This window comes from Panthera pardus, unplaced genomic scaffold (assembly GCF_024362965.1).
Source record: "Panthera pardus isolate Hobbes unplaced genomic scaffold, ASM2436296v1 HiC_scaffold_22, whole genome shotgun sequence".
Classification (NCBI taxonomy): Eukaryota; Metazoa; Chordata; class Mammalia; order Carnivora; family Felidae; genus Panthera; species Panthera pardus.
In genome coordinates, this window is record NW_026526788.1 from 66635566 (window position 1) to 66660070 (window position 24505).

General features: G+C 43.0%; 1 long non-coding RNA gene across 1 annotated transcript; it reads left to right on the forward strand.

The window, feature by feature from the left end:
* The first annotated feature begins 1137 nt into the window (after positions 1–1137).
* LOC109272882 (uncharacterized) lies at positions 1138–3384 on the forward strand. Its single transcript, XR_002082646.2, has 3 exons — positions 1138–1211; positions 2398–2494; positions 2711–3384. It is a non-coding gene; the product is annotated as an uncharacterized LOC109272882 (long non-coding RNA).
* Positions 3385–24505: the final 21121 nt, after the last annotated feature.

Here is a 24505-nt window from a genome sequence, read left to right on the forward strand (position 1 = left end):
AGTATCTGGAGATTTGCATGGTAGTAAGACGTGGGAGGTAGGTGTGGGGGTGTTCCTCCCACCAACTGACTCACCTTCTCTCACTGAGCTCAGAGCCCTGAGAGACAGCATCTGGTTAGGTCACTTGATCACTATTAACCCACTTGTGAAAAACTTTTATATATTAGGCTATCTTATAGCCTGTGGGCTAGCCAGTGGACTGGCTGCCTTTAGGACAAGTGCTCACCCCTGATCCGATCAGCTCTGGCTTGGGGTGGGGGGGGGGATGGGGGTGGAATCCTATGGCATAGGACCACCTATGTATGCTTAAGGAAGAGCTTAAGACCATTTCTTCTATAAGGAACTGTAGATGTAAGATTACCAAATAAAATATAAGACACACACCTAGATTTGAAGTTTATCTAAACTATGGATAAATCTGTAGTGTCAGTAAGTCCCAAATATTGCATGGGACTTGCAGATACTGTTTATTGTTTATCTGATGTTTATATTTTAACAGGGTACCCTGTATTCTTATTTGCAAATCTGGCAACACAGTGTGGAGTTAGAGGGAGTTGCGGATGCCTCTCTAAGGCTTGGTCAGTTCAAAAGAGAGAGGAAGTAAAAGAGCTAAGGTCACAGATTCCAAGAAAGACATCAAGACTAAATTGAAGATCAGGAAGCAGGTATCAGGGACTGTAAGCTCAGGACTCCACAGAAAGAATCCACAGCTGGGAGAACTAGTAGGCAGGTGGTCCTGGGTACACACCTGATGTAGAAAGTTATTGTCTTCAGCTGGCTTCTAAGTGACCTCCTTGGGCAATGTCAAGAAGGGGACACTGGAAGACAGGCAGGCAGCAGGGTTTTACTTCCGGGTGATCAGCTTATTTAGACAAAGGAACCAACCAGGGCCCACCAATAAGAGGGGGATATTGTCCTTCAGGGATATTGTCCAGTTCCAAGGACAACTAGGCTTACAAGATCTAGGCAGCATGCAGAACCCCAGCACAGAGAGTATAGATCAAAAAACTTAAGCAAATACCCCAGTGGTTCCAATTAGGCATAGGTAGTGCTGGGCCACAGTTCAGGGAGCAAGTGACCCCCTGAAATTAGGATACTGGACCCTGAAGAGTACAACTAATTTGAAGCCCTGCTTCTGCAGACTAGAGACTTCAACCAACCATCTGCCAAGATAACAGGGGGCTCAGAAACCAAAGAAGTTATAGCTACTGGTAAGTGGGCAACGGAGGGCTGACCCAGGCTGCTGTCATTCATCCAACTTTCCCTTTCTGGGAGTCTGACCAGGCTGGACTTCCCAGGGCTGGGCCTGAGCATGGAACTGAGAGGAACAAAGTCTTAGATCTGAATGAGTGGGGAGCAAGAACCACATACAAAACCACAGGTCAGCTAAGAAGATCTGTCAAGATGGCAGGAAAAGTCAGAGAGGAAAGACCCAATGAGACCCTCTGAGATAAATGTCCTCAGGGCCTGCATCAAACCTGTGGGCCAGGAGTTAGGAGTGAAGGTCATTGTCTGGTTTGGACTTTGGTTTGGCTTTTGATATTTTTGGAACACAATGCACACTTTATATACTGATCTCTACACTGGGTATAAAGCCTGCTTGAGATTCTCTCTCTCTCTCTCTCTCTCTCTCTCTGCCCCTCTCCCCCTCAAAAAAAAAAAAAAAAAAAAAAAAGACATCTCCTTATTAGTATTTCCAGAGTGCCAGATTGTTCATCTGTCCATCTCCAAGAGCTTTTGTCTGGTTCCTGTTACAAGAAAAGAGGAAGGAGAAAAAGAGAGAGAGAAGAGTGGAAACTAAGGAGATAAGTTCAGAGTGGGTACAGCAAACCGGTGGGTGACTTAAAAATGGCAACACCTACATTCCATTTAAAGTTTGCACAACCATGGTTGTGAGCTCTTCCTCCATTTCTTCCTTGTCATCCTCGACACAAACTTTCATGCCCATAAATAATTGGTGTGAGGGGTGTGTGTGATGTGTATGCGTGTGTGAGTCAGAAAAGGGTCTGAGTTTCATGTCTGGTCACTGTGGAACAGAACAGAGACCACATGAGCTGAGGAACTCAAGAAGGAAAGGAATCCATAAGATGCATTGGGAATTCAGAGACATTGTGGAAAAGGCTTTGGATACCCACAGAAAGAGGAATTGAGAGTTTATTCTAGTTTCATCAAGAACTCAAGGAAAAACGAAATGCCAGTTAACATCTGGGATACATACGGCAGAGCAATGACAACCAGACTTAAGTGAGAGAGAAAGGGTTAAGCAGACAGAGAGAAAGAGAGAGAGAGAGAGAGAGACCATGTTCCTTCTTGTATTAATTAAGTAGGCTAAGCTGCGGTAACAAGTACACTTATAATTGTTCAAAAACAATAGTTTATTTTTTACTTACTCAACAGTTTGAAGACAGCTCTTTTCCATGTGATGATTCAGAAACTCAGGCGCCTTCCAGCTTGTGGCTGTACTATCCCCAAGGGTCCAGGACCTCATCATTATGTATGTCCAGCCAAAAGAAGGGGGAGGAAGTAAGGTGGGGACACACAACCTTCTTGACCTGGAAATGGCCTGTATCACTTCCACTCACATTCTGTTGGCTAGAACTCGCTCATATAGACACACCCAACTGCACATGTAGCCTGGGAATTGTGGCCTAGCTGTGCATTCAAGAAGAAGAGGAAACGGATTTTTAGTAAATAGCTGTCAATCTATCAGTCTTCCCTTCCAGACACAACTGTCCATTTGCACCCTTCATCCCGCAGAGAGAGCCTACACCCACGTCCTCCTTAAGTAAAATAACCCAGAGCTCCGTTCAGTCTCTACAACCACTTGAAATTCTGGGACTCTGGAGAACACAACGTCTCCTCAATCAGATCTACATGTGGCTCCTGATGGTCCAACAATTATTAACTAAAAGACCCAGTTATTTGCTCCTCCAATCCGCATCTGCTATGCCATGGAGGAACAGGGACTTGAGAACTGCAATAAAACTCTCATTCAGAAAAAGGGAGAATGGTAAAGAGTCCTTGGTTAATAGCACAATGGAATCTTGCTAGGTGGGCAGTGTGAAGGCCCTTTGCCAGGTAAGAGGGGATAAACGCCTTGCTTAGTCCTTTAATCTGCTCTCTGGGAGGGTTTCATTATCTATTTTTCTCTAAGGCCCCTTGCTCCATCCTTTTGGATATCCTTCCTTGTCCATTATCCTTTTGGGCCACTTCCGAAGTATACTCCTGAAAGACTGTACAGCCTTCCTAGCCCACTTTCTTCTCAGGCAAATCTAGGAACAAAGGGCAAGCTTGACCAATCAAAGATGATTTCATCCCAGCTTGTGACTCCTTAGTAATACAATTCCCTACAAAACTTAGTAATCTTCTGATTTATTTGCTTCCACTGGATTCCAAGTGCCAGTAACCACACCCCAAATTTTTTCCTGGACATAATTCTGAAGCCTAAATTATTTTTTTCCTCCTGTCCATAGCTTTCTCTCAACTTAATGGCAGCTACCTTGAGGTCATCTGAATGATAGACTCGGGTGGAAAGGCTACACCCTTAATCTGAGTTTTGCTACAGGGGCTGAGCTGCTATATTTAACGGAGAATTCTTTTTTTTTTTTTAACTTTTTTTTTCAAGCTTATTTATTTTTGAGAGAGAGAGAGAGGGAAGGAGGGAGGGAGGGAGGGAGAGAGAGAATCCCAAGCAGTCTCCATGCCACAGCACCAGCCCGACATGGAGCTCAATCCTATGAACCACAAGATCAAGACCTAAGCCAAAACCAAGAGTCAGACACTTAACTGACTGAGCCACCCAGGTGCCCCATATTTAACTGGGAATTCTTAATGAGTTTTTGTCCTAAGTCTAGGATATTTTTTTTTCTTTAGTCTTATTTCTTTCCATTTGGGATCTAGAATCAATACACTTTTCCAGATTTGGGGGCTGTCTTCCTTTTCTTTTATTTCTGCTTACAAACTGGTCAATTATTGCCAGGGACCACATTTTTCTAGCAGCGCAACTTGTTGTAAGTAGCAAGGAGCTCAACTCTGACATGTGCTAACACTCTGTCTCTTTCTAATGGCTCCCCCTAGAGCTACGGGCCCATCTTGGTCTGCCTTCCAAATGATTGTGGGCGACAGTTTTAACAAGTATTTTGCCACTGCATAACATGGGTCACCATTTTTGCAGCCTGCTCTATTGTCTTAACTTTCATGGCACAACTACTAAGTAAATGCCACCTGTTTTAGGTGTTTCTTACATTAGCACTCCCTCTCTGACACTAATTTCTGTATTACTTAAGGCAGGTAAACTGCTATTAAAAATAGACCCAAAATGTATAATGACTTGAGCAAAACAGAAATGTATTTCCACTCACATAACAGTCTGAGGCAATTGTTCCTGTTTGTTGGGTAACTCCCTGGCACGCAGTGCCAGTGATTCAGGAATCAGATTCTTTTGTCCTGTGGCTCTGCCCCTCCTAGAACTGCCTCATCATATGCAACCAATCTCAGAAGGTAAAGAGACAGTAAAGGGGCACACCTGCTTATTGAAAGGTTCGACCCAGAAATGCTCCACATAACTTCTATTGGCTAGAACTCAGTCATGTGGCCATACTCAATTACAGGGAAGCTGGGAAATTAGTCCCTGGCTGAGCAGCCATTTTCCACTTCTCCCCTAAACGTCTCCACACTTCCTACCTTCCTCAGTGCAGCCTCTTCTCTCCCTGTAGTTGTGGAATGTGTTCTGTTAAGTCTTCAGGTGGATTTCTTGGGTATTCGGAATGATTTGACACTTATCTAGCTGTGTTGCAGGGATGAGATGAGCCTACCGTCCTCCTACGACGTCACCATGTTAGCTCCCCTCCTGAGCAGCCATTTTTCCAATAACCGCTCTGTAGTTCCAGGGATCTACAACCTATATAGCTCTCAAGCCAAATCCAGCCCATTGCCTGTTTTTTAAATAAAATTTTATTGGAACATAGCCACGCTCATTTATTTACATATCGTCTAAGGCTGCTTCCACACACTAACAGCAGTGTTGAGTATCTGCAACTGAAACTATATGGCCTACAATACCTAAAGTATTTCCTATTTGGCACCTTCACAGGAAAAGTTTACTGACCCCAGCTTTATACTGTGGAGGCTAGAACTATTGCGCCACCTTGCCACCACAAGGGGGAGTCTGGAACTGCTGGGGCCCACCACATGACCGCTGAAAATAAGCCAATCAAACAGAAGGCAGAGCCTAGAGATGGAGAGAAACCAAGTCCTGTTGACCTAATTTGAGCCAGGAAGCCAGCCCAGCCTTGGACTTTTTGGTTAGTTGATCAAATACATTTCCTTTTTCACTTAAACCAATTTGAACCGTGTTTCTGTCTCAACAGAAAGGGCCCTAACTGATAACCTCTCCCACCCCAGCAGTGGCAGGGAGTAGGCTAGAAAGGGATGCTTATCTTATGTTTAAGAGGAGTAACAAAACTTCAGTCTGACTTTGCACACCAATGGGTCAGACTTGAACTGTGGACAAGTGCTACCGAGGCGTAACCAACATGTGACGCTTTCCCAGTTTAGCCCTGAACCTATTGAATCACTGATCACTGGGAGCTTCCTTTGAATGTTTCGTGTCTCTGAGTGATCGAATTTCTCAAAGCAGGTGAATGTGAAAGGCAAGGGCTCAGCAAGGCAGCTGTTTAATCATCCCTCATCCCTAGGAGACCTTGGATAAAACCTGGCCAAGAAACAAAGCAGAGATTTTTTAGTCCGGCCTGTCCTGGAAAGGCCCTGTGTCATCTACACAATGAAACATAATAAGCAGTCTCTCTTCCAGGACGAGCCCTCAGAGTTCTCTGCAGGTGCACTGGCAGAGCATGGAGGGGTTGGCAAAGGGCAGGTGGCTTTGTTCTCCCTGCTGCCTCCTCCTTAGATGTTGCTCATTACAGAGTGAGACGGTGGTGTTATATAACACGAACACAGCCTAATTCCACTAGAGTACAAGGAAGAGCAAAATATCTAACTGTCCTTAACACACAGCAGACAGGAAGACCATATATAGGATTCTTCAGACCTTGACAGATGGGCAGTGCATTGAAGTCACAATACTCCCTGAACTTCCTGTGAGGTGCCCCTTATTAAGGGAAACGCTTGTTATATGATAAGAGTCTTCCAGAGTAGGTTAGCAAAATCTGTATTTCTAATAATTCTTGGCATTGCCCAAGCAACCTCCCTCCATGGATCTCTAAGAGCTTTGCAAACATTTGCTGCAAAATAATTTTACACATGCACATACACACATACAACCATACTTACTTTTTAGAATGTCCCTTGTGACTAAGTGAAAAATAATTATACACACTCCCTTTTAATTAACAAACATGTACTCCTATAACCACATATCTCCTGTGACATGAATAAGAAATACATCACCCAGGAGATGGAGATGCATCCGGATGCTTTTTAACCCTTTGTAAAAGTATGGAAGCACCGTGCAAAAAATGTGATTTCTGAGGAAGTATGTAGGGCAAGAATGCTATAGGCCAGTGAAGCACAAAAGGCAGAAGCCCTGGAGGCTCTGAGTGTGTGGACAGTCGTATATCTGAGCTCAGTCATATGCGTCCAGGTCCCTCAGGGTCAATTGATGAGGTCTCAAGATTGGGGGCAGATCAGAGGAAGTTTGACTCAGGGAAATAAACACTAGCTACGCCAAAAGAAACATTTAAATTATGGTCATCTGAGAGAAAAACACGGGTTGAAGCTAGACATGTAGAGGTGATGGGTGAGGCAAGTTCATGTGTAAAAAAATAAGTCAGAACCTGAGAAGGTCAGGTAGGGAGGTCAAGTGCAAAGTAAGTCAGGGCAAATGGTCCAGCAAGTACTATGTATATAATGAGAGAGAGAGAGAGGAAAGAGAGATTTATTTTCAGAAACTGGCTCATGCAATTGTAGGGGTTGGCAACACTGGAATCTGTAGAGAAAGCCAGCAGGCTGGAAATTCAAGTAAGAGCTAGTACTGCAGGCTTGAGTGCGAAATATGTAGGGCAGGCCAACAGGATCTCAACTCGGGCAGCATTTCTATGTTACAGTCTTGTAACATAGAAGAATTCCTTCTTCTCCAGGAGACCTTGGTCTTTGCCTTTAAGACCTCCAAGAGATTAAATGAGGTCCACTCACATCATGGAGAGTAATCTGTTTTATTTAAAGTCAACTGATTGTGTTAACCATGTCTACAAAGTACCCTCCCAGCAACGTCTAGACTAGTGTTTGACCAAACACCTGGGCACCATGGCCTAGCCAGCCGACACACAAAATTAACCATTGCATTGTGTTTAATGACACCCAACAGAACCAGATGTTTACTAAGTTCCTTACATCATGGAGATTTCAGACTAGGAGAGACCATAAATGAGGAATCTGAAACCCAGACAGTGATGAAGAGTGACCCTTGGGTCATCCCAAAAAAGAGGCAAGGACTTAGGTCTCCTAAACCCCAGGCCAGTGCTTTTTCTCAAACTCTGGAGCTAGGCATCCTGAGCCCCAGTGCCAACACCCACACAGTTTCTTTTTTGATCCGACTTGGTTGGGTGTAAAAACAGACATACGCCTTTAAATCAGAGCCAGCTAGATCACATTCTAATCATCCAAATATCTCGTTCTTCAATAACTTCAGGAGGAAGTTAGGGATAGCAGAGGCTAAGGACAACAACAAAATGCAAGAGTTTCCAAGAGTCTGGAAAACATATGTGGACTTGGAGCTTTGCCCTTCTGGGTTTTAATTCTGAGTCAACCTCAGCGAAGCAGCAATTACTCTGAGAATTCTCATTTGCACCTATGTTCATCTATTTGCAAAAAAATGAGTTTCATCAACATGGACCTGCTCGTCAAGATAGGGCTGTTCACTTTTCCGTTTGTTGGGGCTAAAATGGCAAAATCAAATTATTTCTGACTTTTTGTGAATGAAATAACAGTGCTTGCTGTGTGGAACCATCTGGCCCAGGCACAGCATGGATTGTTTGCATCAAACCCTGCCTGGCATTCCTCTGAGGTCAGCGTCCTCCAATGGCTGTGGTGCCTCCAGGAAGCGCTCAGAGCAACGAAAAATTTGGCAGAAATAATCCACAAGAGCATCATGAATGCAAAAGCCCTTTCCACAACAGAATAATTATCAGGCAAGCCAGGCACTTTTCTGTGGGAAACCAGGGTATACTTGAAGAAATCACTCAGAGACCAAGGCAGAGAGAAACGATCCGCTACCATTCTCCCAATCTGGCTTGCTTTTATTTCTGCAAAATCACAGTTTGCAGCGTGTGGGCGTTACCGTGCTGGCTTTTCCCCTAGCAGCGATAACAACCACGAAAACTTCCACACTGCACTGGAGCAAGTATTTGTCAATTTGAGTGGTATATGTTGAATAATAATTAGGGTTAATTCAGTGCTCATTCCGTGCCAAGGAATGTTCTGAGCATTTTGCATTAATTAACTCATTGAATCCTCACAAACCCCCTCTGAGGTAGATACCATTATTTTCTCATCTTTTAACTGTGACGGTGACGCAGAGAAAGGTTAAGTTAGGAGGTTAAATTCCCTAAACAAGGGTCGTAGTTCATCAATTCTAAAATTTTTGTCACATGTCAGCACTACTGAAATTAGGATGTGCCCTACAATTGATGGCACATTAGCATTGCGTTCTAATTTAATTGGGAGCTTTTTTTTTTTTCTTTCTTAGTGATGCTTAAAACAGTGACGTGTCTTATAGTCAATACGTCTTAAATTTGATGAGATACGGAAGGTGGGAGAGCCAGGGCAAACCCCAGGCAGTTTGGTTTTGGAGTCTATGTTCTCAGACCCTGAGAAGCAAAGGGGCAGAATAGGCTGCGATGTCAACCAGGAGTTCAGAAAGTGCCCTGAATAGGATTTCCAAGAAGACCACGCCATTTACATAGCTTTCAAATTGGTCGTTACAAAGCAAAACTTTACTTAGTTGATTTTGAAATGGAAAAAAAGCCTCGGCAGCCTAAAGCCAATTCCTCGGTCTTTTTATTTTTTTTTAATCCGCAATGCTTTTTGATACACAAAAAGCTCATACCGGTTCCCTCCCTCTGACACCCCCAGGAATTCTGATTTGCTGAACTTACCATCACCCCACTCAGAGTGAGAGTCTTTGGCCTGAAGACTATCCAAAGATTTTCTTGTTCTGTGTATAATTATGCATGGGATTTGATCCACCTTTCTCATTCCCTATCTTCTTGAGCATAATAATATTTACATAGAACTAAACTTAGAATTTAAAAAAAAATTTAATGTTTATTATTTTGAGAGAGAGAAAGAGACAGAGACAGAGAGCGAATGGGGGAGGGGCAGAGAGAGAGAGAGGGAGACAACAGAATCCGAAGCAGGCTCCAGGCTCTGAGCTGTCAGCACAGAGCCCGAAGTAGGGCTCGAGCCCTCGAACTGTGAGATCATGACCTGAGCCAAAGTCAGCCGCCCAACCGACTGAGCCACCCAGGCGCCCCTAAACTTAGAATTTTTAAAAAGAGTGAGGATGAGGGGCGCCTGGGTGGCTGAGTCGGTTAAGCGTCCGACTTCGGCTCAGGTCGTGATCTCGCGGTCTGTGAGTTCGAGCCCTGTGTCGGGCTCTGTGCTGACAGCTCAGAGCCTGGAGCCTGTTTCGGATTCTGTGTCTCTCTCTCTCTCTGACCCTCCCCTGTTCATGCTCTGTCTCTCTCTGTCTCAAAAATAAATAAACGTTAAAAAAAATTCAAAAAAAAAAAAGAGTGAGGGTGAATCAAAGAGTAAGGAGTGAGTTAGGATGTGTGTGTGTGTGTGTGTGTGTGTGTGTGTGTGTTGTTTGAGTTTCTTATTTACTTTTTCCTTTGTTTTATATTTTGGGTTGGTAGGAAGGAAATCACTATCTAAAAGAAGAAAGAAAGAAAGAAAATTTGTAATTTAAACCAATTTATTATACCTAGTTTTTCCGTCAACAAAACATTGATTTTTGTTGCCCAGGAAACTGGAGGGAGTTTCTGGAGAATTAATTACCTCATTCCAAACCAAGGGGTCACTAAGAACTCTCTTTTCAACTCTGTTTTCATAGGAAACAAAGGCCCTTCCTTGTCGCTCACCTGAGTCTCTCTCCAGTCTGAAACCTGAGCCTCTCCTCATTCCTGGGATTTCGCACTTCCTGCTGCAAACCATATGTTAGGTTATAACGGGAAAACCCTACAGTTACGGTGGGGGAGGGTGGAGGAAAAAGGATGAGGTCACAAATCCCTGCAGGAGGCAATCACAGCTCTACCCCAAAGCTGCTAGAAAAACATGTTCCAATAAATTAGATTGTTTTCATAGCCCTTCAACTTCAACATTTGGCTCTTTATGGTTGGAACGGTCTCTCCCTCTCTGTATAGTAAGTGGACTCTTTTTAGACATCTGCAAAAGCTAGTGGCTAGCCTGCCCTGACCTGTAATCTGCCTGGATTTTGTTCCCTGCACCTGGAAAGTTATTTTAATTAGGTGCATTTTTATTCCTCTCCTTTTCTTTGGTGCAGACACCACATACAGAGGGCCTGGGGGGGGAGGTGAGGCCTCCGGAGTCACTAACTCAGACCGAGGCCTCTCAGGGGGCTTTGGTGGTGCTGAGGCTACTCCTGCAGGGTTGCAGCAAAAGACGCCCAAGGTATCTGGGTGAGGGCACCAGGGGGGGGATTTCTCGCTCCCCAGAACACAAGCAGGGCCACGAAGGCACACCATTGTTGGGATATTCCGGTTGCCAATCTGAGCCAAAAGAAAGCCATCGCCAGGGATGAAAACATACGCATTGTCCCTTAATCGGAGGACAATAGGTGCATTTCCTTAAAAATGACCGGCAGAGAACTGACTCATGTCAGAGTGGTGGAGGAGAAAGGAAACAGGATTTGAAATTTAGCAGACACAAAGAAGTGTCCAAGAGCCACAATGTTTGTCCTCTGCTGGGTTTGGGGGCACAAGGAAGCCTTGGAGGTGTGGGGAAAGGCTGTGAGAGTCTACTCCTCCCTGATGGGGAGGGGGGCGCTGCCATCCCCTCCCTGATCCTCCCACAGACACCCCAGAGAGAGGAAGCCCTTTCAGGTGGGGAGGCAGGACTTCATCTCAACCTAGGCTGAGGATGGGGTGTGGTGGGGGAGGACTTTTTTTTCTTTCTTTCATGCTTTGAAACATGTTAGGCGTTAATGTTGCAAAGAGTAGTTTACCTCTTCGCTTTCTGAAGACCCTTGAATTTGGGACTGCCATCCCAGAGCCCTCAGGGCTTGCTGCTTCACACCCACCACCCTCCTGTGGGGGTCCAAGACCTGAGACACAAAGCTGCAGCCTGCCCAAACCCTTCTGCCCATCCTGTACCCTTCCACGATTGGTTTATACTGGGATGATCTTTGGGCATCAAACATCTCAAGGTCTACATGCCTCAGCCCTGCTAAGGGGCGGGTTTCTTCCACCTTCTCCTGAACCTGGGAGCAGATACACTACCAGTAGAGAGGGTTGCCTGGCCCTGCCCCGGCCTGGACCCCCAGGGCTCAGGTCCAGGTGCCAAGCCCCCATGTCAAAGTTGTTATGTTTTTGTTTTGTTCCATTGAACCTCTTCCCCACACACACCCCCCCGCCCCCGCTTTCCTGATGATTGATTTTACAAAAGAAAGTAAGCTTCTGAGAAGGTTCTAGAAGTGGGGAGGAGGAACAAAGACGATGACTAGCAAAGGCAGGTGGAGGTGGGGTTTTTTGCCAAAAAGTCTGGGTACGACAGTCTGGATCATCTGGCGCCCTCCTGAGTGGGACCCCAAAGTATATCCTGCGTGGAAGGGTCCCTGGATTTATTGGCTCCAGCCCCTACCCTCTCCTTCAGCCATATTGATGGCTGAAGGAGGCAAAGAAGATCAGAACTTATAGCCCAATCCTCCCTGGAGAGGAAAACTTGTCATCTGGCTTTATGGAGAAGGTTCTACCTTATGCTCATACAACATTATCTTTACCATGTGCTAGGATAATTAAGAGGACAAAAAATGGGGACACCTGGGTGGCTCAGTCGGTTAAGCATCTGACTTTGGCTCAGGTCATGATCTCATGGTTTGTGGGTTCGAGCCCCACAACAGGCTCTGTGCTGACAGCTCAGAGCCTGGAATCTGCTTCAGATTCTGTGTCTCCCTCTGTCTCTGCCCCTCCCCTGCTCGCACTCTGTCTCTGTCTCTGTCTCTGTCTGTCTCTCTCTCTCAAAAATAAATAAACATTAAAATTTTTTTAAAAGGACAGAGAAATGTGAAATACTTGAATGATCTTGTATGATAACATTGATATCGAGAGTATCTGCTTTCCAGGCTGAAGTGGTTCATTCATTATTCTAGAGCTGCTTTAGTCCTTTGTAATTCATGGTAATTATGCTTTTCTTGTTAATACAAAAAAATGTATAAAAATAAAAACTTGAAAAGGCAAAGAAAAAAAGAAGAAATCTAGCAGATTCAATTCTTTAAATTTTTTTTTTAACATTTATTTATTTTTGGAACAGAGAGAGCATGAGCAGGGGAGGGTCAGAGAGAGAGGGAGACACAGAATCTGAAGCAGGCTCCAGGCTCTGAGCTGTCAGCACAGAGCCCGACGCGGGGCTCGAATCCACAGATTGTGCCATCCTGACCTGAGCTGAAGTTGGAGGCTTAACTGACTAAGCCACCAGGAGCCCCTAGCAGACCCCAAATTTGAACCCTGTCTGTCCCACTTGCTAGTTGCATCATCTGCAGTGGACTACCTGAGCTTCCGAACCTGTTTCCTCCTCTATAGAATGGAGATTACAACATCAAGTAGGACTCTTATGAAAATTAAATGATGTGTTTACAGTGCCTGATACAAAAGACTGACTAAATGCTCTGCCCCTGTTCAGTGCACCAGCCAGATGTTTATGACTTAATGTCTCTGCACAAGGGGATAGGGTCACACCTTTGCTTATGAGGGAGCATCTCTCCAAGAGAGCAGTCATGCTCCATTTTTTTTCTCCCCAACCAAGCTCTGACTTATTCCATTCCTCAACACATCTCAACCACTTTTCTCTGGAGTCCAGTGGGCCTCAGAATTTAGATCTATGCCTACCTAACAAGAGACCAGGAATGTGGGCATCTCTGGCCTTGTAAGAGCTATGCTGTTTGGACCAAACGGGATTCATGTTGTGAACAATTCACTGTCTTGCATCCTTTCAAAAACAACTTAAAGGGGTATTCCTTTCTTTCTTCCAATTCTGTTCTTTGAATTTATTTCCATAACAAGCACATTTTCAAAGCCACATGGTCTATTGCTGCTTCCATTAATCCTTTCTCTGGCTTTTCTAGAAGCCTTTAAAATCCCCAGTCTGCCTGATTTAAGAACCCCATCTCCTCCATGAAGCCCTCTCTGGCTGCCCAGCACCCACTGAGCCCTCCCTTCCCAGAACTCCTGCAACACCGCTAATCAGCACCAGATGGCTTAGCAGGGAGCACTCTTCTTGCTCCATAGTGCTGTGGTCATTGTTCATGATTGCTCTTAAGCCCCTCGGCTAGGATTGCCAGATAAAATACAGGCTGCCCAGTTAAATTTGAATTTCAGAGAAGCGACAAATACCTTCTTAGTATAAGTATGTCCCAAGTATTGCATCCATATTTTTGTTTGCTACATCTGGCGACAATATAAGGCCAGACAGTCTTACTTCTGCAGCTCCAGCAGCTCTCAGCATGGAAGTGAGAACGTTCTAGACCACATGGTAAATAATTGTTGGTAATAACAACAATAATAACAGCTAACATTGATCAAGCATCAAGCACCTACATTTGCCAGATACTGTGCTAAATACATAGACAATGTCAAGGAGAGGACATATATACACAAGCATATTGTGGGTAGCACAAAGTGGAATATGATTTTTTTTTTTTAAAGCAAGGGTTAAAAATCAAGGGAAGGTCCTCTAAGCCATATAGCCCAGTTCTGTCATTTACCGTTCCCGTGATACTGGATGTTTACCTTATCTTTCCTGATGTTCCTCATTGGTAAAATGATTTCTTTCCTCCTGTAACGGTTTAATTGAGAAAATACACGGGAGGTAAATAAGATAATACATGAAGGGCAAAGCACAATGCCCAGCACACAGTTAAGTTTTCAGGTATTGTTGAAGACATCTTGGTGGTGGAGAGAGTGTCACTCTTGTTGAAGCTTGGAAAGGAGAGCTCTTTGGCCTAGGTTGTCAATAGAGTCTTCAAGGACTGATCAATTTGAGGAGCCAGGGACAATTCCCAAGAGAGGAGGAAAGTGGGAGGCAATTTTAGGAAATGGTGAGTAGACTTATTTGCCAGAAATCAGCAACCCAACTGCTTCAGTTTGCATGGGATTAACTAAAAATTTTCTTTACCATCAAAAATGCTGTTAATCTAATGAAATTGTAAGTCCCCATCACTAAAATATTTGCTCTCTTGACTATAGCGATTTATAGATATAAGGACACAAGTTTAATATTCAGTGATAGAATGAATTTTTTTAAAAAGGAACCACCAGGTACCATTCTATCTTGATTTCAAAGCTTATCAAAATGAGATAACCAAGGCACTGAGATATGTATTGACTATGACTCTATCAACTGATAATAAAGAGTTGTACTCTTTTGGTAATGAACCTTGAGAATGCTCTCCAGAAATGCCTTTTGCCCCTTCTTTCATGCAGGCGGACTAGGGTACAGAAGCACGGGCCTAGCACTTGGGACCTTTTGCGGAATCTGGACTTCCGCTGAGTTTCTGCTCAGGGCTGGGGCTGTGGGAATGAAACCAGAGAGGGTGCCAGATGGCAGGGTGTGGGAAGTCTCCGGCTGGAAAGGGATGGCCAAGATAAACAAGCGACTGGAGGTCTGAAAAATGAATGGATAAACATCCAGACCAAAGTCAACAGCGCTGGAGAATCCAACCCGGTCTCCACAGCCGGGGAGGTTTTGACACATGAGTTCAATCTCAAGTCCTTGAAAGAACTTTTGTGCATCAGATTCTGAAGCATCCCTGCCTTGGGGCGTTGGGGGGAGGGGGGGCGATCACACAGCTCCAGTAGCAATGCAGGAGTTGTTAGATTTTCATCAGTATGATTAAATCTGTAAGATAACTGCTTACAAATCAGAAGACTATTTGATAGTACTATTTGATATTAAAGAGTGACGTTCGTTTTTAAAGTCTGATAATGGTATTGTGTTTGTTTTTAAAAGGATCTTTATCTTTTAAAACTACATACTAAACATTTACAGATGAAATGATACGATGTGGATTTGCTTCAAAATAATCCAGGGATGGAGCTGGGGATTAGCCATAAAATTGATAATTGTTTAAACTTGGAAAGCATTATATTATTTTCTCTTCTTTTATATATGATTCCCGAAATTTCCCATCATCCAAAGATGTAAATAAAGGCTGAAAGACAGGGGTTCTTGGGTGGCTCAGTTGGTTCAGTGTTCGACTTTGGCTCAGGTCATGATCTCATGCTTTTTGAGTTCGAGCCCCGCGTCAGGTTCTGTGCAGACAGCTCAGAGCCGGGAACCTGCTTCTGATTCTGTGTATTTCTGTCTCTCTGCCCCTCTCCTGATCGCACGTGCTCTCTCTCTCTGAAAAATAAAGAAACTTTTTTTAAAAAGTGGTCAAAGACATACTTATTTTGTATCATAAAAAAATCCAAACTAAGATCTAATAGAATATGTTCTTTTTTTTTTTTTTTTTTTTTTAAGCATAAGGACATTGGTTACGGGTCTACATAAAACAAAATGAAAAGGTACACTGACAAAATTAAACTCCATTTGAAGCTATGAAATAAACATATCTCTGAGTATCTCACTGCAGAATGCCTATGCCATCCTGCAAATTCACGGGTAACATGCATATCGTACTACGGTATTCTCACTTTCCTGGATGACTGGATTCTGTAAACTTAATCTTAGGAAATGGTAAATTCAAGGAGTAGAATTTGTAGTGTGGATCTAAGAGATGCTACAGAATAGCAGTTATCACTTGGTTGGCTGTTGGCCCATCTGCAGTTCAATAGGGTCTTGACAGACTGGGGCAAAAAAGAGGAAACAACTTCTTGAAAGTAAGGAGCCTAACACACTGACCAAAAAATCCCCACGGGAATTCTTCCCTGACTCAACTCATTTCCTCCCAGCCTTCTGGTACCATGGAGTTTTTTTGGTGTTGTTGTTTATTTGGTTTGTCTTTTCAATCCCCAATTAATTTGAATTATAGTAACTCTATGATGCATGCAATGGGGGAAAAAAAAAGAAAAAAGAAAAGTATTTAGAACGCCTTGTTTAAACAGAACTGATTCATCTTTGAAAGTAATACTTGACCGTTTCCTGACCAGCAAAAGACCCCAAACCCTGTGTGACCAGAGTTAGTATTTATGCAACTAAAATGCCTTGAGTTTGTTTGCTACCATTGGGTTCTGGATAGAAATGCCCTGCTGTTTCTTTAAAGTACGGTTGGCACACTCATTGACTACATAATCTTACTTAGCTTGCAAACGTTGTTAGAAACGCAGCACATGCCATATCATATTGTTTTTAATGCAGTGAAGAGTCAGATGATCTTGTACAGCTTGCACGGCACGGGAAGGCCGCGTGCAGGCCCGGCTGCTCCGCTCGACAAGTCCAAATCAATTATGCTCTAATCAGGACTGTTTCCGGAGCTGGTCAGATGGAGGTTCAGAGTGAAAAGGAAAAATTGCTATTTCTCTCCAGATCCTGTTTGCATCAGCCGACTCCATCTGAGACACATCCTGTTTGACCTCTGGCGTAGCAGGGGAGGGCAATTGTTCTGTTTGACTTTTGACTGTCACTGATCCGAGGGCCTCTGCTCTTTCTTATTTTTAGGAAAAGCTTGAATTAGTATTAAAACTCAGTCATCATCCTCTTCCATAAGGGCACGCAGTCTGGACTATTTCTTTTCTCAAATAGTGGTTCCTGGTGCATCAGAATCCCCGGGATGCCTGTTTAGAATCCAGATTTCCAGCTCTACCTTAAGACACAGTCTCTAGGAAGGTGCTATTCTAGCCAACCACCCAGGTGATTCTGAAGTGCAGTCAAGTTCAAGAACTTGCAGCAGCATGAGAACTGCTCAAATGAAGCCGGGTCCAAGTCCCCTATTTATCCTCTAACGCCGAGAAAATTGTTTTGAAATTTGGGCACCTACAAGGGACCTCCAAAAGTAGTGTAGATACAGGAAAGCTTCAAGGACATCACATCCATACGTTTCCAGGGAGTGGACAGTGGGAACTGGAAGGTGAGCCCAAAGGCTACTGTTTTCACCAAACCGTGTCAAAAGGAGAAAAATAAAGGTAAGGTTAAATTTATTGAAATTATTTTGTGATTATGTTAGCCATATCTTTCTAGAGATGTTAAAATATCTGTCTTCCTCTGGGCTGCTGTAACAAAATACCACAGACTGAGTAGCTTCTCAACAACAGGAATTTATTGAGCCCAGTTTTGGAGGCTGAAAAGTCTGGAATCAAGGTGTCAGCATGGTATGCTTCTGGTGAGAGTCTCACTTCTTCATTCAGAGCCAGTGCCTTCTCCCTATTTCCTCACATGGGGGAAGAAGCTAGAGATCTCAAGGGAGTCTCTTTGATAAAACATTAATCCCATTCTTGAGGGCTTCACTCTCATGACTTAAGCACCTCCAAAGGCCCCATCTCCTAATGCCATCACCTTTAGGGGTTAGGATTTCAAGATATGAAGGGGGGGAGGCACAAACAATGTGTTTTCTTTGAGAGACTTAATTTCTATGTGTTTATTTATTTATTTTTGGAATATTAATACATAATGTCCCTTGCACAAAATTCAAAATGTACATATTGGCCATGTGGGATGTCTCCTTCTACCCAAAGTTCTGGTTCCCAAACCCAGAAGCAGCTGCTGTTACAGGTTTCTTTATATCTTGAAGAAATGCTATCTATGCGGGCCACCTGGGTGGCTCGGTCGGTTAAGCGTCTGACTCATGATTTTGGCTCAGGTCATGACACATACTTGCTCACGTTCTGTCTCTTTCTCTCTTTCAAAATAAATCAACTTTAAAAAAATAAAAAATAAAAAAATAAGAAATGCTCTATGCATGCACAAGCAAATACAGATCATTTTTGTAGAGATTCACTTTTGATACAGCAGGTAGCATCCTGCATCTTGCTTTTATTACTTAACCATGTTGGTTAAGTAATACTTCCATATCAGTACCTTTGGAGAATTTTTTTTTTGAAATTAAATGATAGTGATGACATATTATAGCTGAGCATTTTTAAAATGCCCTGAAAAAAAAATAAAATAAATAAAATAAAATGCCCTGAAGATTACACACACACACACACACACACACACACACACATATTTAGCAGTCTTATACTGGAGCCCCAAAATATTTTAAATTTTTTTCTAGCTATGAAACCTGAAAACTGAAGCCACTGGCATAATAGTAATAAAAATAATAATTTAATAATTATGGTATTATAACACAACATTTTATAATAAAAGATTGATGTAATAATGATTCATTAAACTATTTATTAAATAGGAAGAAAAAGAAACATTTCATAATTCAGTAGTTTTGGGCTAAAGTCCTACTTCTGTCCTTTCCTAGCTCAAAGAATTTGGATAAGTTACTAAGGTCTCTGAGTCAGTTTCCTCATTTGGCCAAACTGAGGATAGGATGGGAAATGAAACCTCCCTCCCGAAGTTGTGAGGATTAAATAAATGATGAATAGAAAGCACCAAGGAGGGGCTGCAAGGGTGCATTGACTTTGGCAGTTGGGAGATCAATGAAGACTCAGGCAGAACTCAGCAGAGTGTTACCAGCAGAAACCAGACCCAGCAAGAGGGGAGCAGTGGCTGCTAGGGAGAAAAGGAGGTAGGTGGTGAGCATGCATGGTTGTTGAAGCTGGGCACCATTATGTGGTCCAGTCTCACAGCAGGCAAGGTCTTGGACAAAGAAATACTGCCTGGTAACCAAAAAGAAAATTCAGCCCTCTGGTCCTTTGTTGGCATTTTCTGAATACCTGGGAGGGAGAAACAGTGTGGAGTGACATTTCTTTTCTTTTTATGCCCATCCAAATCCTACCTATAAATAGGAAGAAATGGAAAGTGGATCCCTTCTGTGAGTCCACTGGGAAAAGACCAAAAGTTAGATAAGTGCTATTGAAGTAAGTTTTAAGGGGCACCTTGTGTGGCTCAGTTGGTTGAGGGTCCAACTTTGGCTCAGGTCATGATCTCACAGTTCATGGGATTGAGCCCCACGTCAGGCTCTGTGCTGACAGCTCAGAGCCTGGAGCCTGCTTCAGATTCTGTGTCTTCCTCTCTCTCTGCACCCCTGCCTCTTTCTCAAAAATAATTAAACATTAAGAAATAATAAGTTTTAAGAAGTGGCCTATGCAGTCTGGAAAAGTGAGCTATTGTAATATTCTTTTTAAACAACGATGACAGAAGCAATGCATCTGTTCTTTTCTCATTTTTTGATTTTTAAAAAAAAAATTTTTTAATGTTTATTTATTTATGAGAGAGACAGAGACAGAATATGAGTGGGTTAGGAGCAGAGAGAGAGGGAGACACAGAAGCAGAAGCAGGCTCCAGGCTCTTGAGCTGTCGCACAGAGCCTGACGCGGGGCTCGAACTCACGAGCCATGAGATCATGACCTGAGCCGAAGTCGGACGCTCAACCGACTGAGCCACCCAGGCACCCCTTCTCATTTTTTGCTTGATTGGGTTGTTTTTTAAACGTTTATTTTTGAGACAAAGAGAGAGACAGCGTTTGAACGGGGGAGGGTCAGAGAGGGAGGGAGACACAGAATCTGAAACAGTCTCCAGGCTCTGAGCTGTCAGCACAGAGCCCGACGCGGGGCTCGAACTCACTGGCTACGAGATCACGACCTGAGCCGAAGTCGGACTCTCAACCAACTGAGCCACTCAGGCACCCCTGTTTGATTGGTTTTTTATGGAGAATTTCAAACATATACTAAGTAGAAAGACAGCATAATGAACTATCAATTCATGGCCAATTTTCTTGCATATTCCTGCATTTCCCCTCCATATTTTTGAAACAAATATATCATATCATTTCATCTCTAAGTATTTCAGCATGTAATCCCTTAACATCATCAAATAGCCAGTAATTGTTCAAATGGCCAATGGTCTCATGGATGTCATACTTTCTTGTAACAGATGATTTGAGTCAAAATCCAGATAAGATCCATACGTTGTTATAGGTTTTCTCGAAAAATCAATAGCATCTCCCTCCATTTCTATTTTTCTCCCTTGCAATTTGTTTATCAAAGAAACATCTTTCTTCCCTTCAGAGTTTCCTTCAGTCTGGATTTTGCTGATTGCATTGCTGAGGCATAGGGGAACATACTCCTCTCCTTCCTTCCTAATTCCTGTATTTCCTAAAAATTGGAAATTACATCTGAAGGCTTGGTTAGATCCAGGTTTGATTTTGGGGGGTGGGGGGTTGGGGCATGTACGTCAAGACTATTTCATAGCATTGCTTCCATCAGCAGGGACTTAATGGCTACTTTTCTCTTTTTTTGTGTGCTGTTAGCAGCTATTGGTGTTCAATGCCACATCTCTCAGTGTGTTTGGTTCCTTTGTGTCTTTTGTTCACTGTCATCCAATGAACTGTTGTTTCTGGGAAAGGCCAAGTCATAGGTTAAGGTCTCCAAGCTTTGGATTGCTAAGAATTTTCAGAAAGCCATCACCCCAAAGTTATGCTTTTTCAGAATTTTTTTTCCCAGTTTGTTGAGCTATAATGGACACATAACTTTGTATTAGTTTATAGCATGAGACATAATTATTTGACATATATCTATATTCCAAAATGATCACTGCAATAACTTTACTTAATATCTACCACCTCACATAATTATATTTTTTTTCTCATGATGAGAACTGTTAAGATCTCATCTCTTACCAACTTTCAAATATACAATAGGGTATTGTTAATTACAATCACCACACTGAACATTACATCCGCAGAACTTACTTATCTTACAATTGGAAGTTTATACCTTTGAACCACGTTCACCCATTTCCCCTACTCCCCAACCTCTACCTCTGGCAACCACCAATCTGTTCTCTGTATCTATGAGTTCAGTTTCTTTAAATTCCACATACAAGTAAGATTGTACAGTACTTGTTTTCTCTGTCTGACTTATCTCACTTAACACAATGCCATAGAAGTCCATCCATGTTCTCACAAATGGCAACATTTCCTTCCTTTTTATGGCTGAATAATATTCCATTGTGAATGGTATTTATGCATGTGTGTGTGTGTATGTGTGTGTGTATATATATAGTACTTTTTTTATCCACTTGTTCATTGAAAGACACTTAGTTGTTTCCACGTCTTGGCCACCAAAAACAATAATGCAATGGGCATAGGGGTGCAGATATCTTTTCTAGACAGTGATGTCATTTCCTTTAGATATGTGTCCATAAAAGGGATTGCTGGATTATATACTAGTTATATGTATATATATATATATATATATATATATTTTTTTTTTTTTTTTTTCGAGGAACCTCCTTACTGTTTTCCACCTGGCACACCTCCTACCAGGAGGTGTCTTGTCTTTTTGATGACAGCCATTCTAACAGGCGTGAGGTGATATCTCATTGTGTGGAGATATATGTGTGTTTTGATTTCTATTTCTCTGATGATGAGTGATATTGAGCATCTTTTCATGTGTCTCTTGCTATTTGGATGTCTTCTTCAGAAAAATGTCTACTTTGTACCTCAGCCCACTTTTAAATTGGAATTTTTAGGTTTTTGCTATTGAGTTGCATGAGTTCTTTACATATTTAAAAAAAATTTTTTTTAACGTTTATTTATTTTTGAGACACAGAGAGAGACAGAGCATGAACAAGGGAGGGGCAGAGAGAGGGAGACACAGAATCTGAAACAGGCTCCAGGCTCTGAGCTGTCAGCACAGAGCCCGACGCGGGGCTCAAACTCACAGACCGCGAGATCATGACCCGAGGCCGAAGTTGGACACTTAGCCGACTGAGCCACCCAGGCGCCCCTCTTTACATATTAGCTCCTTATCAGATATATATAATTTGCAAATATTTTCTCCCTTTCAATAGGCTGTCTTTTCATTTTATTGATCATCTTTACTGTGAAAACACTTTTTAGTTTATGTACTTCCACTTGTTTATTTTTGCTTTTGCTGCCTTTGCTCTTAGTGTCAAATCCAAAAAGTCACTGCCAAGGCCAATGTCAAGGGGCTTACCCCTATGTTTTCTTCCAGGAGTTTTATGGTTTCAGGCCTTATGTTCAAGTCTTTAATCCATTTCAGATGGTCCTTTATCTGCATTTTTCTGAACACCAAGAAGGGAAAAATAGTGCAGGGTGATATTTCTTTAAGTTCCACTTCTTTCTTTATGAACTTCACCATGTTTTTGTGTTTCTTTAACTAAAATGGCTCCCACCCTGCAATCTTCTCCAAAACCCTTCTGAATGGTTAATATGCCTCTTCCTCCTCTCCTCTTTCCCTTCTGATTCTGTACCAAGAAAGCCCAAAGAACTATTCATCTGGCAATGACAGAATTCTTAAAGGACAGAATGATTCACAAAAACACAATCCTCTCTGACAGTCAAGAGAGGGTCAGTGGCGGGAACTGTGGTGTATAATCATTTTTGTCCCTTCACAAATCAATGAAAGTTGGATTAAACCAGGCCAAGCTCCAGCTGGGATGCAGAGACCCCAGGAATGTGCCAACAGGTGTACCTGAGCAAAACCGTGAGGTGCCATGAGAAAAATGTGCCCATCACAAAGGGCACACTGCATTGAACATGAATTTGTTGATCACAGGCACCTTGCTGAACCCAGTCAGAGTGATATTTGGGGACAGACTGTTCTGAGGCCTCTCCAGTAACTGTCTTAAGGGAGCCAGTTCTCTCTGCATACGGATCTGGCATTCTTCACCCTGAACCACATATCATGCCATGGTATACTACCTTTTTCCCGTTTCTAAGTAAGCCATCCGTGGCTAAAGCCCGACTGGGAAGTGCTGGGCAAGAGGCCCATCATCCCAAGGTGAGCGCGTGATGGGCAAAGGAAGACAGGAGCCAAGGGGAAAGGGCCAGTGGCTTAGCTCTGAGAGCATTCCAAGCTCTTTGGAATAGATGCCTCTCCCAGCCTCTCCTCCCTCCTCCCTCCTCCCTCCTGCAAGAAAATTAGAGCCCAATTTAACAAAGCAGAAAGGTGGGGAACTTGACCACGTGTTAAACTTGGTTACTTTCAAACAATACTCTGGTTTACTTAAAGGTACAGTACAAAATAAGTGGGTTCACGTTTCATCAGCTCAAATGAAAGATCAGTGTCGATGTGAATTCAACGATAACTCTCTTTTCTACAGAGAAACTCAAACTAGGAGAGGCAACACAGCTGTGGGCTTGCCGAACGCCCAGGCTTTGGGATTAGCCAGACCTTGTCACATCCTGACCCCATCAGTTTTTATCTGTGTGTCTTTGGGAAGTTGCTTAATCACTCTGCGAACCACGTTTTCCTTATCTGTAAAATGAGAATAACTCACCATACCTACTTCAGAACATTGTTGTGAGCACATGTGTAGGGCACTTGGCATTTTGCAAACAGAGAATGGTTTCTTTTTTAGAATTTATTTATTTTTGAGACAGGAAGAGACAGAGCATGAACGGGGGAGGGGCAGAGAGAGAGGGAGACACAGAATTGGAAACAGGCTCCAGGCTCTGAGCCATCAGCCCAGAGCCTGACGCGGGGCTCAAACTCACGGACCGCGAGATCGTGACCTGAGCTGAAGTCGGACGCTTAACCGACTGAGCCACCCAGGTGCCCCCAGAGAATGGTTCCAATACATAGTTTTTATTGCTGCTGCTGGGAGTTCTTGGAGAATCAGACTTTGTTAGTGTGCAAGATTTTTTTTAATAAACTTTACATTTTGGGGAATCATTTTACATTCATGGAAAGGTTGCAAAGATAGTCCACAGAGTCCCCAAATACTTTTCACCCAGATTTACACTCTTGTGGTACATCTGCCAGAACTAAGAGGCTCATGCCGGTACGTCTCTATTACTATAAACTATTACTGTTACCATTACTAATACTATAAAACTTGACACTTTATTCATATTTCACAGTCTCCTATTCCAGGATATAATCTAGGATGGCATATTGCATTTTTAAAAAAATTTTTAATGTTTATTTACTTTTGAGAGAGAGAGAGAGAGAGAGAGACAGAGGCATGAGAGGGGGAGGGGCAGAGAGAGAGGGAGACACAGAATCCGAAGTAGGCTCTGGGCTCAGAGCTGTCAGCACAGAGCCTGATGAGGGACTCAAACTCACAGACCGTGAGATCATGACCTGAGCCGAAGTCGGTCATCCGGCCAACTGAGCCACCCAGGTGTCCCTGTCATACTGCATTTAGAAGAACGTTTTTAATTGGCACAACCGTCAACATTGTTAATCAATCAGTGACTCCATGGCCAAAACCTAAATGTGCCTTTCTA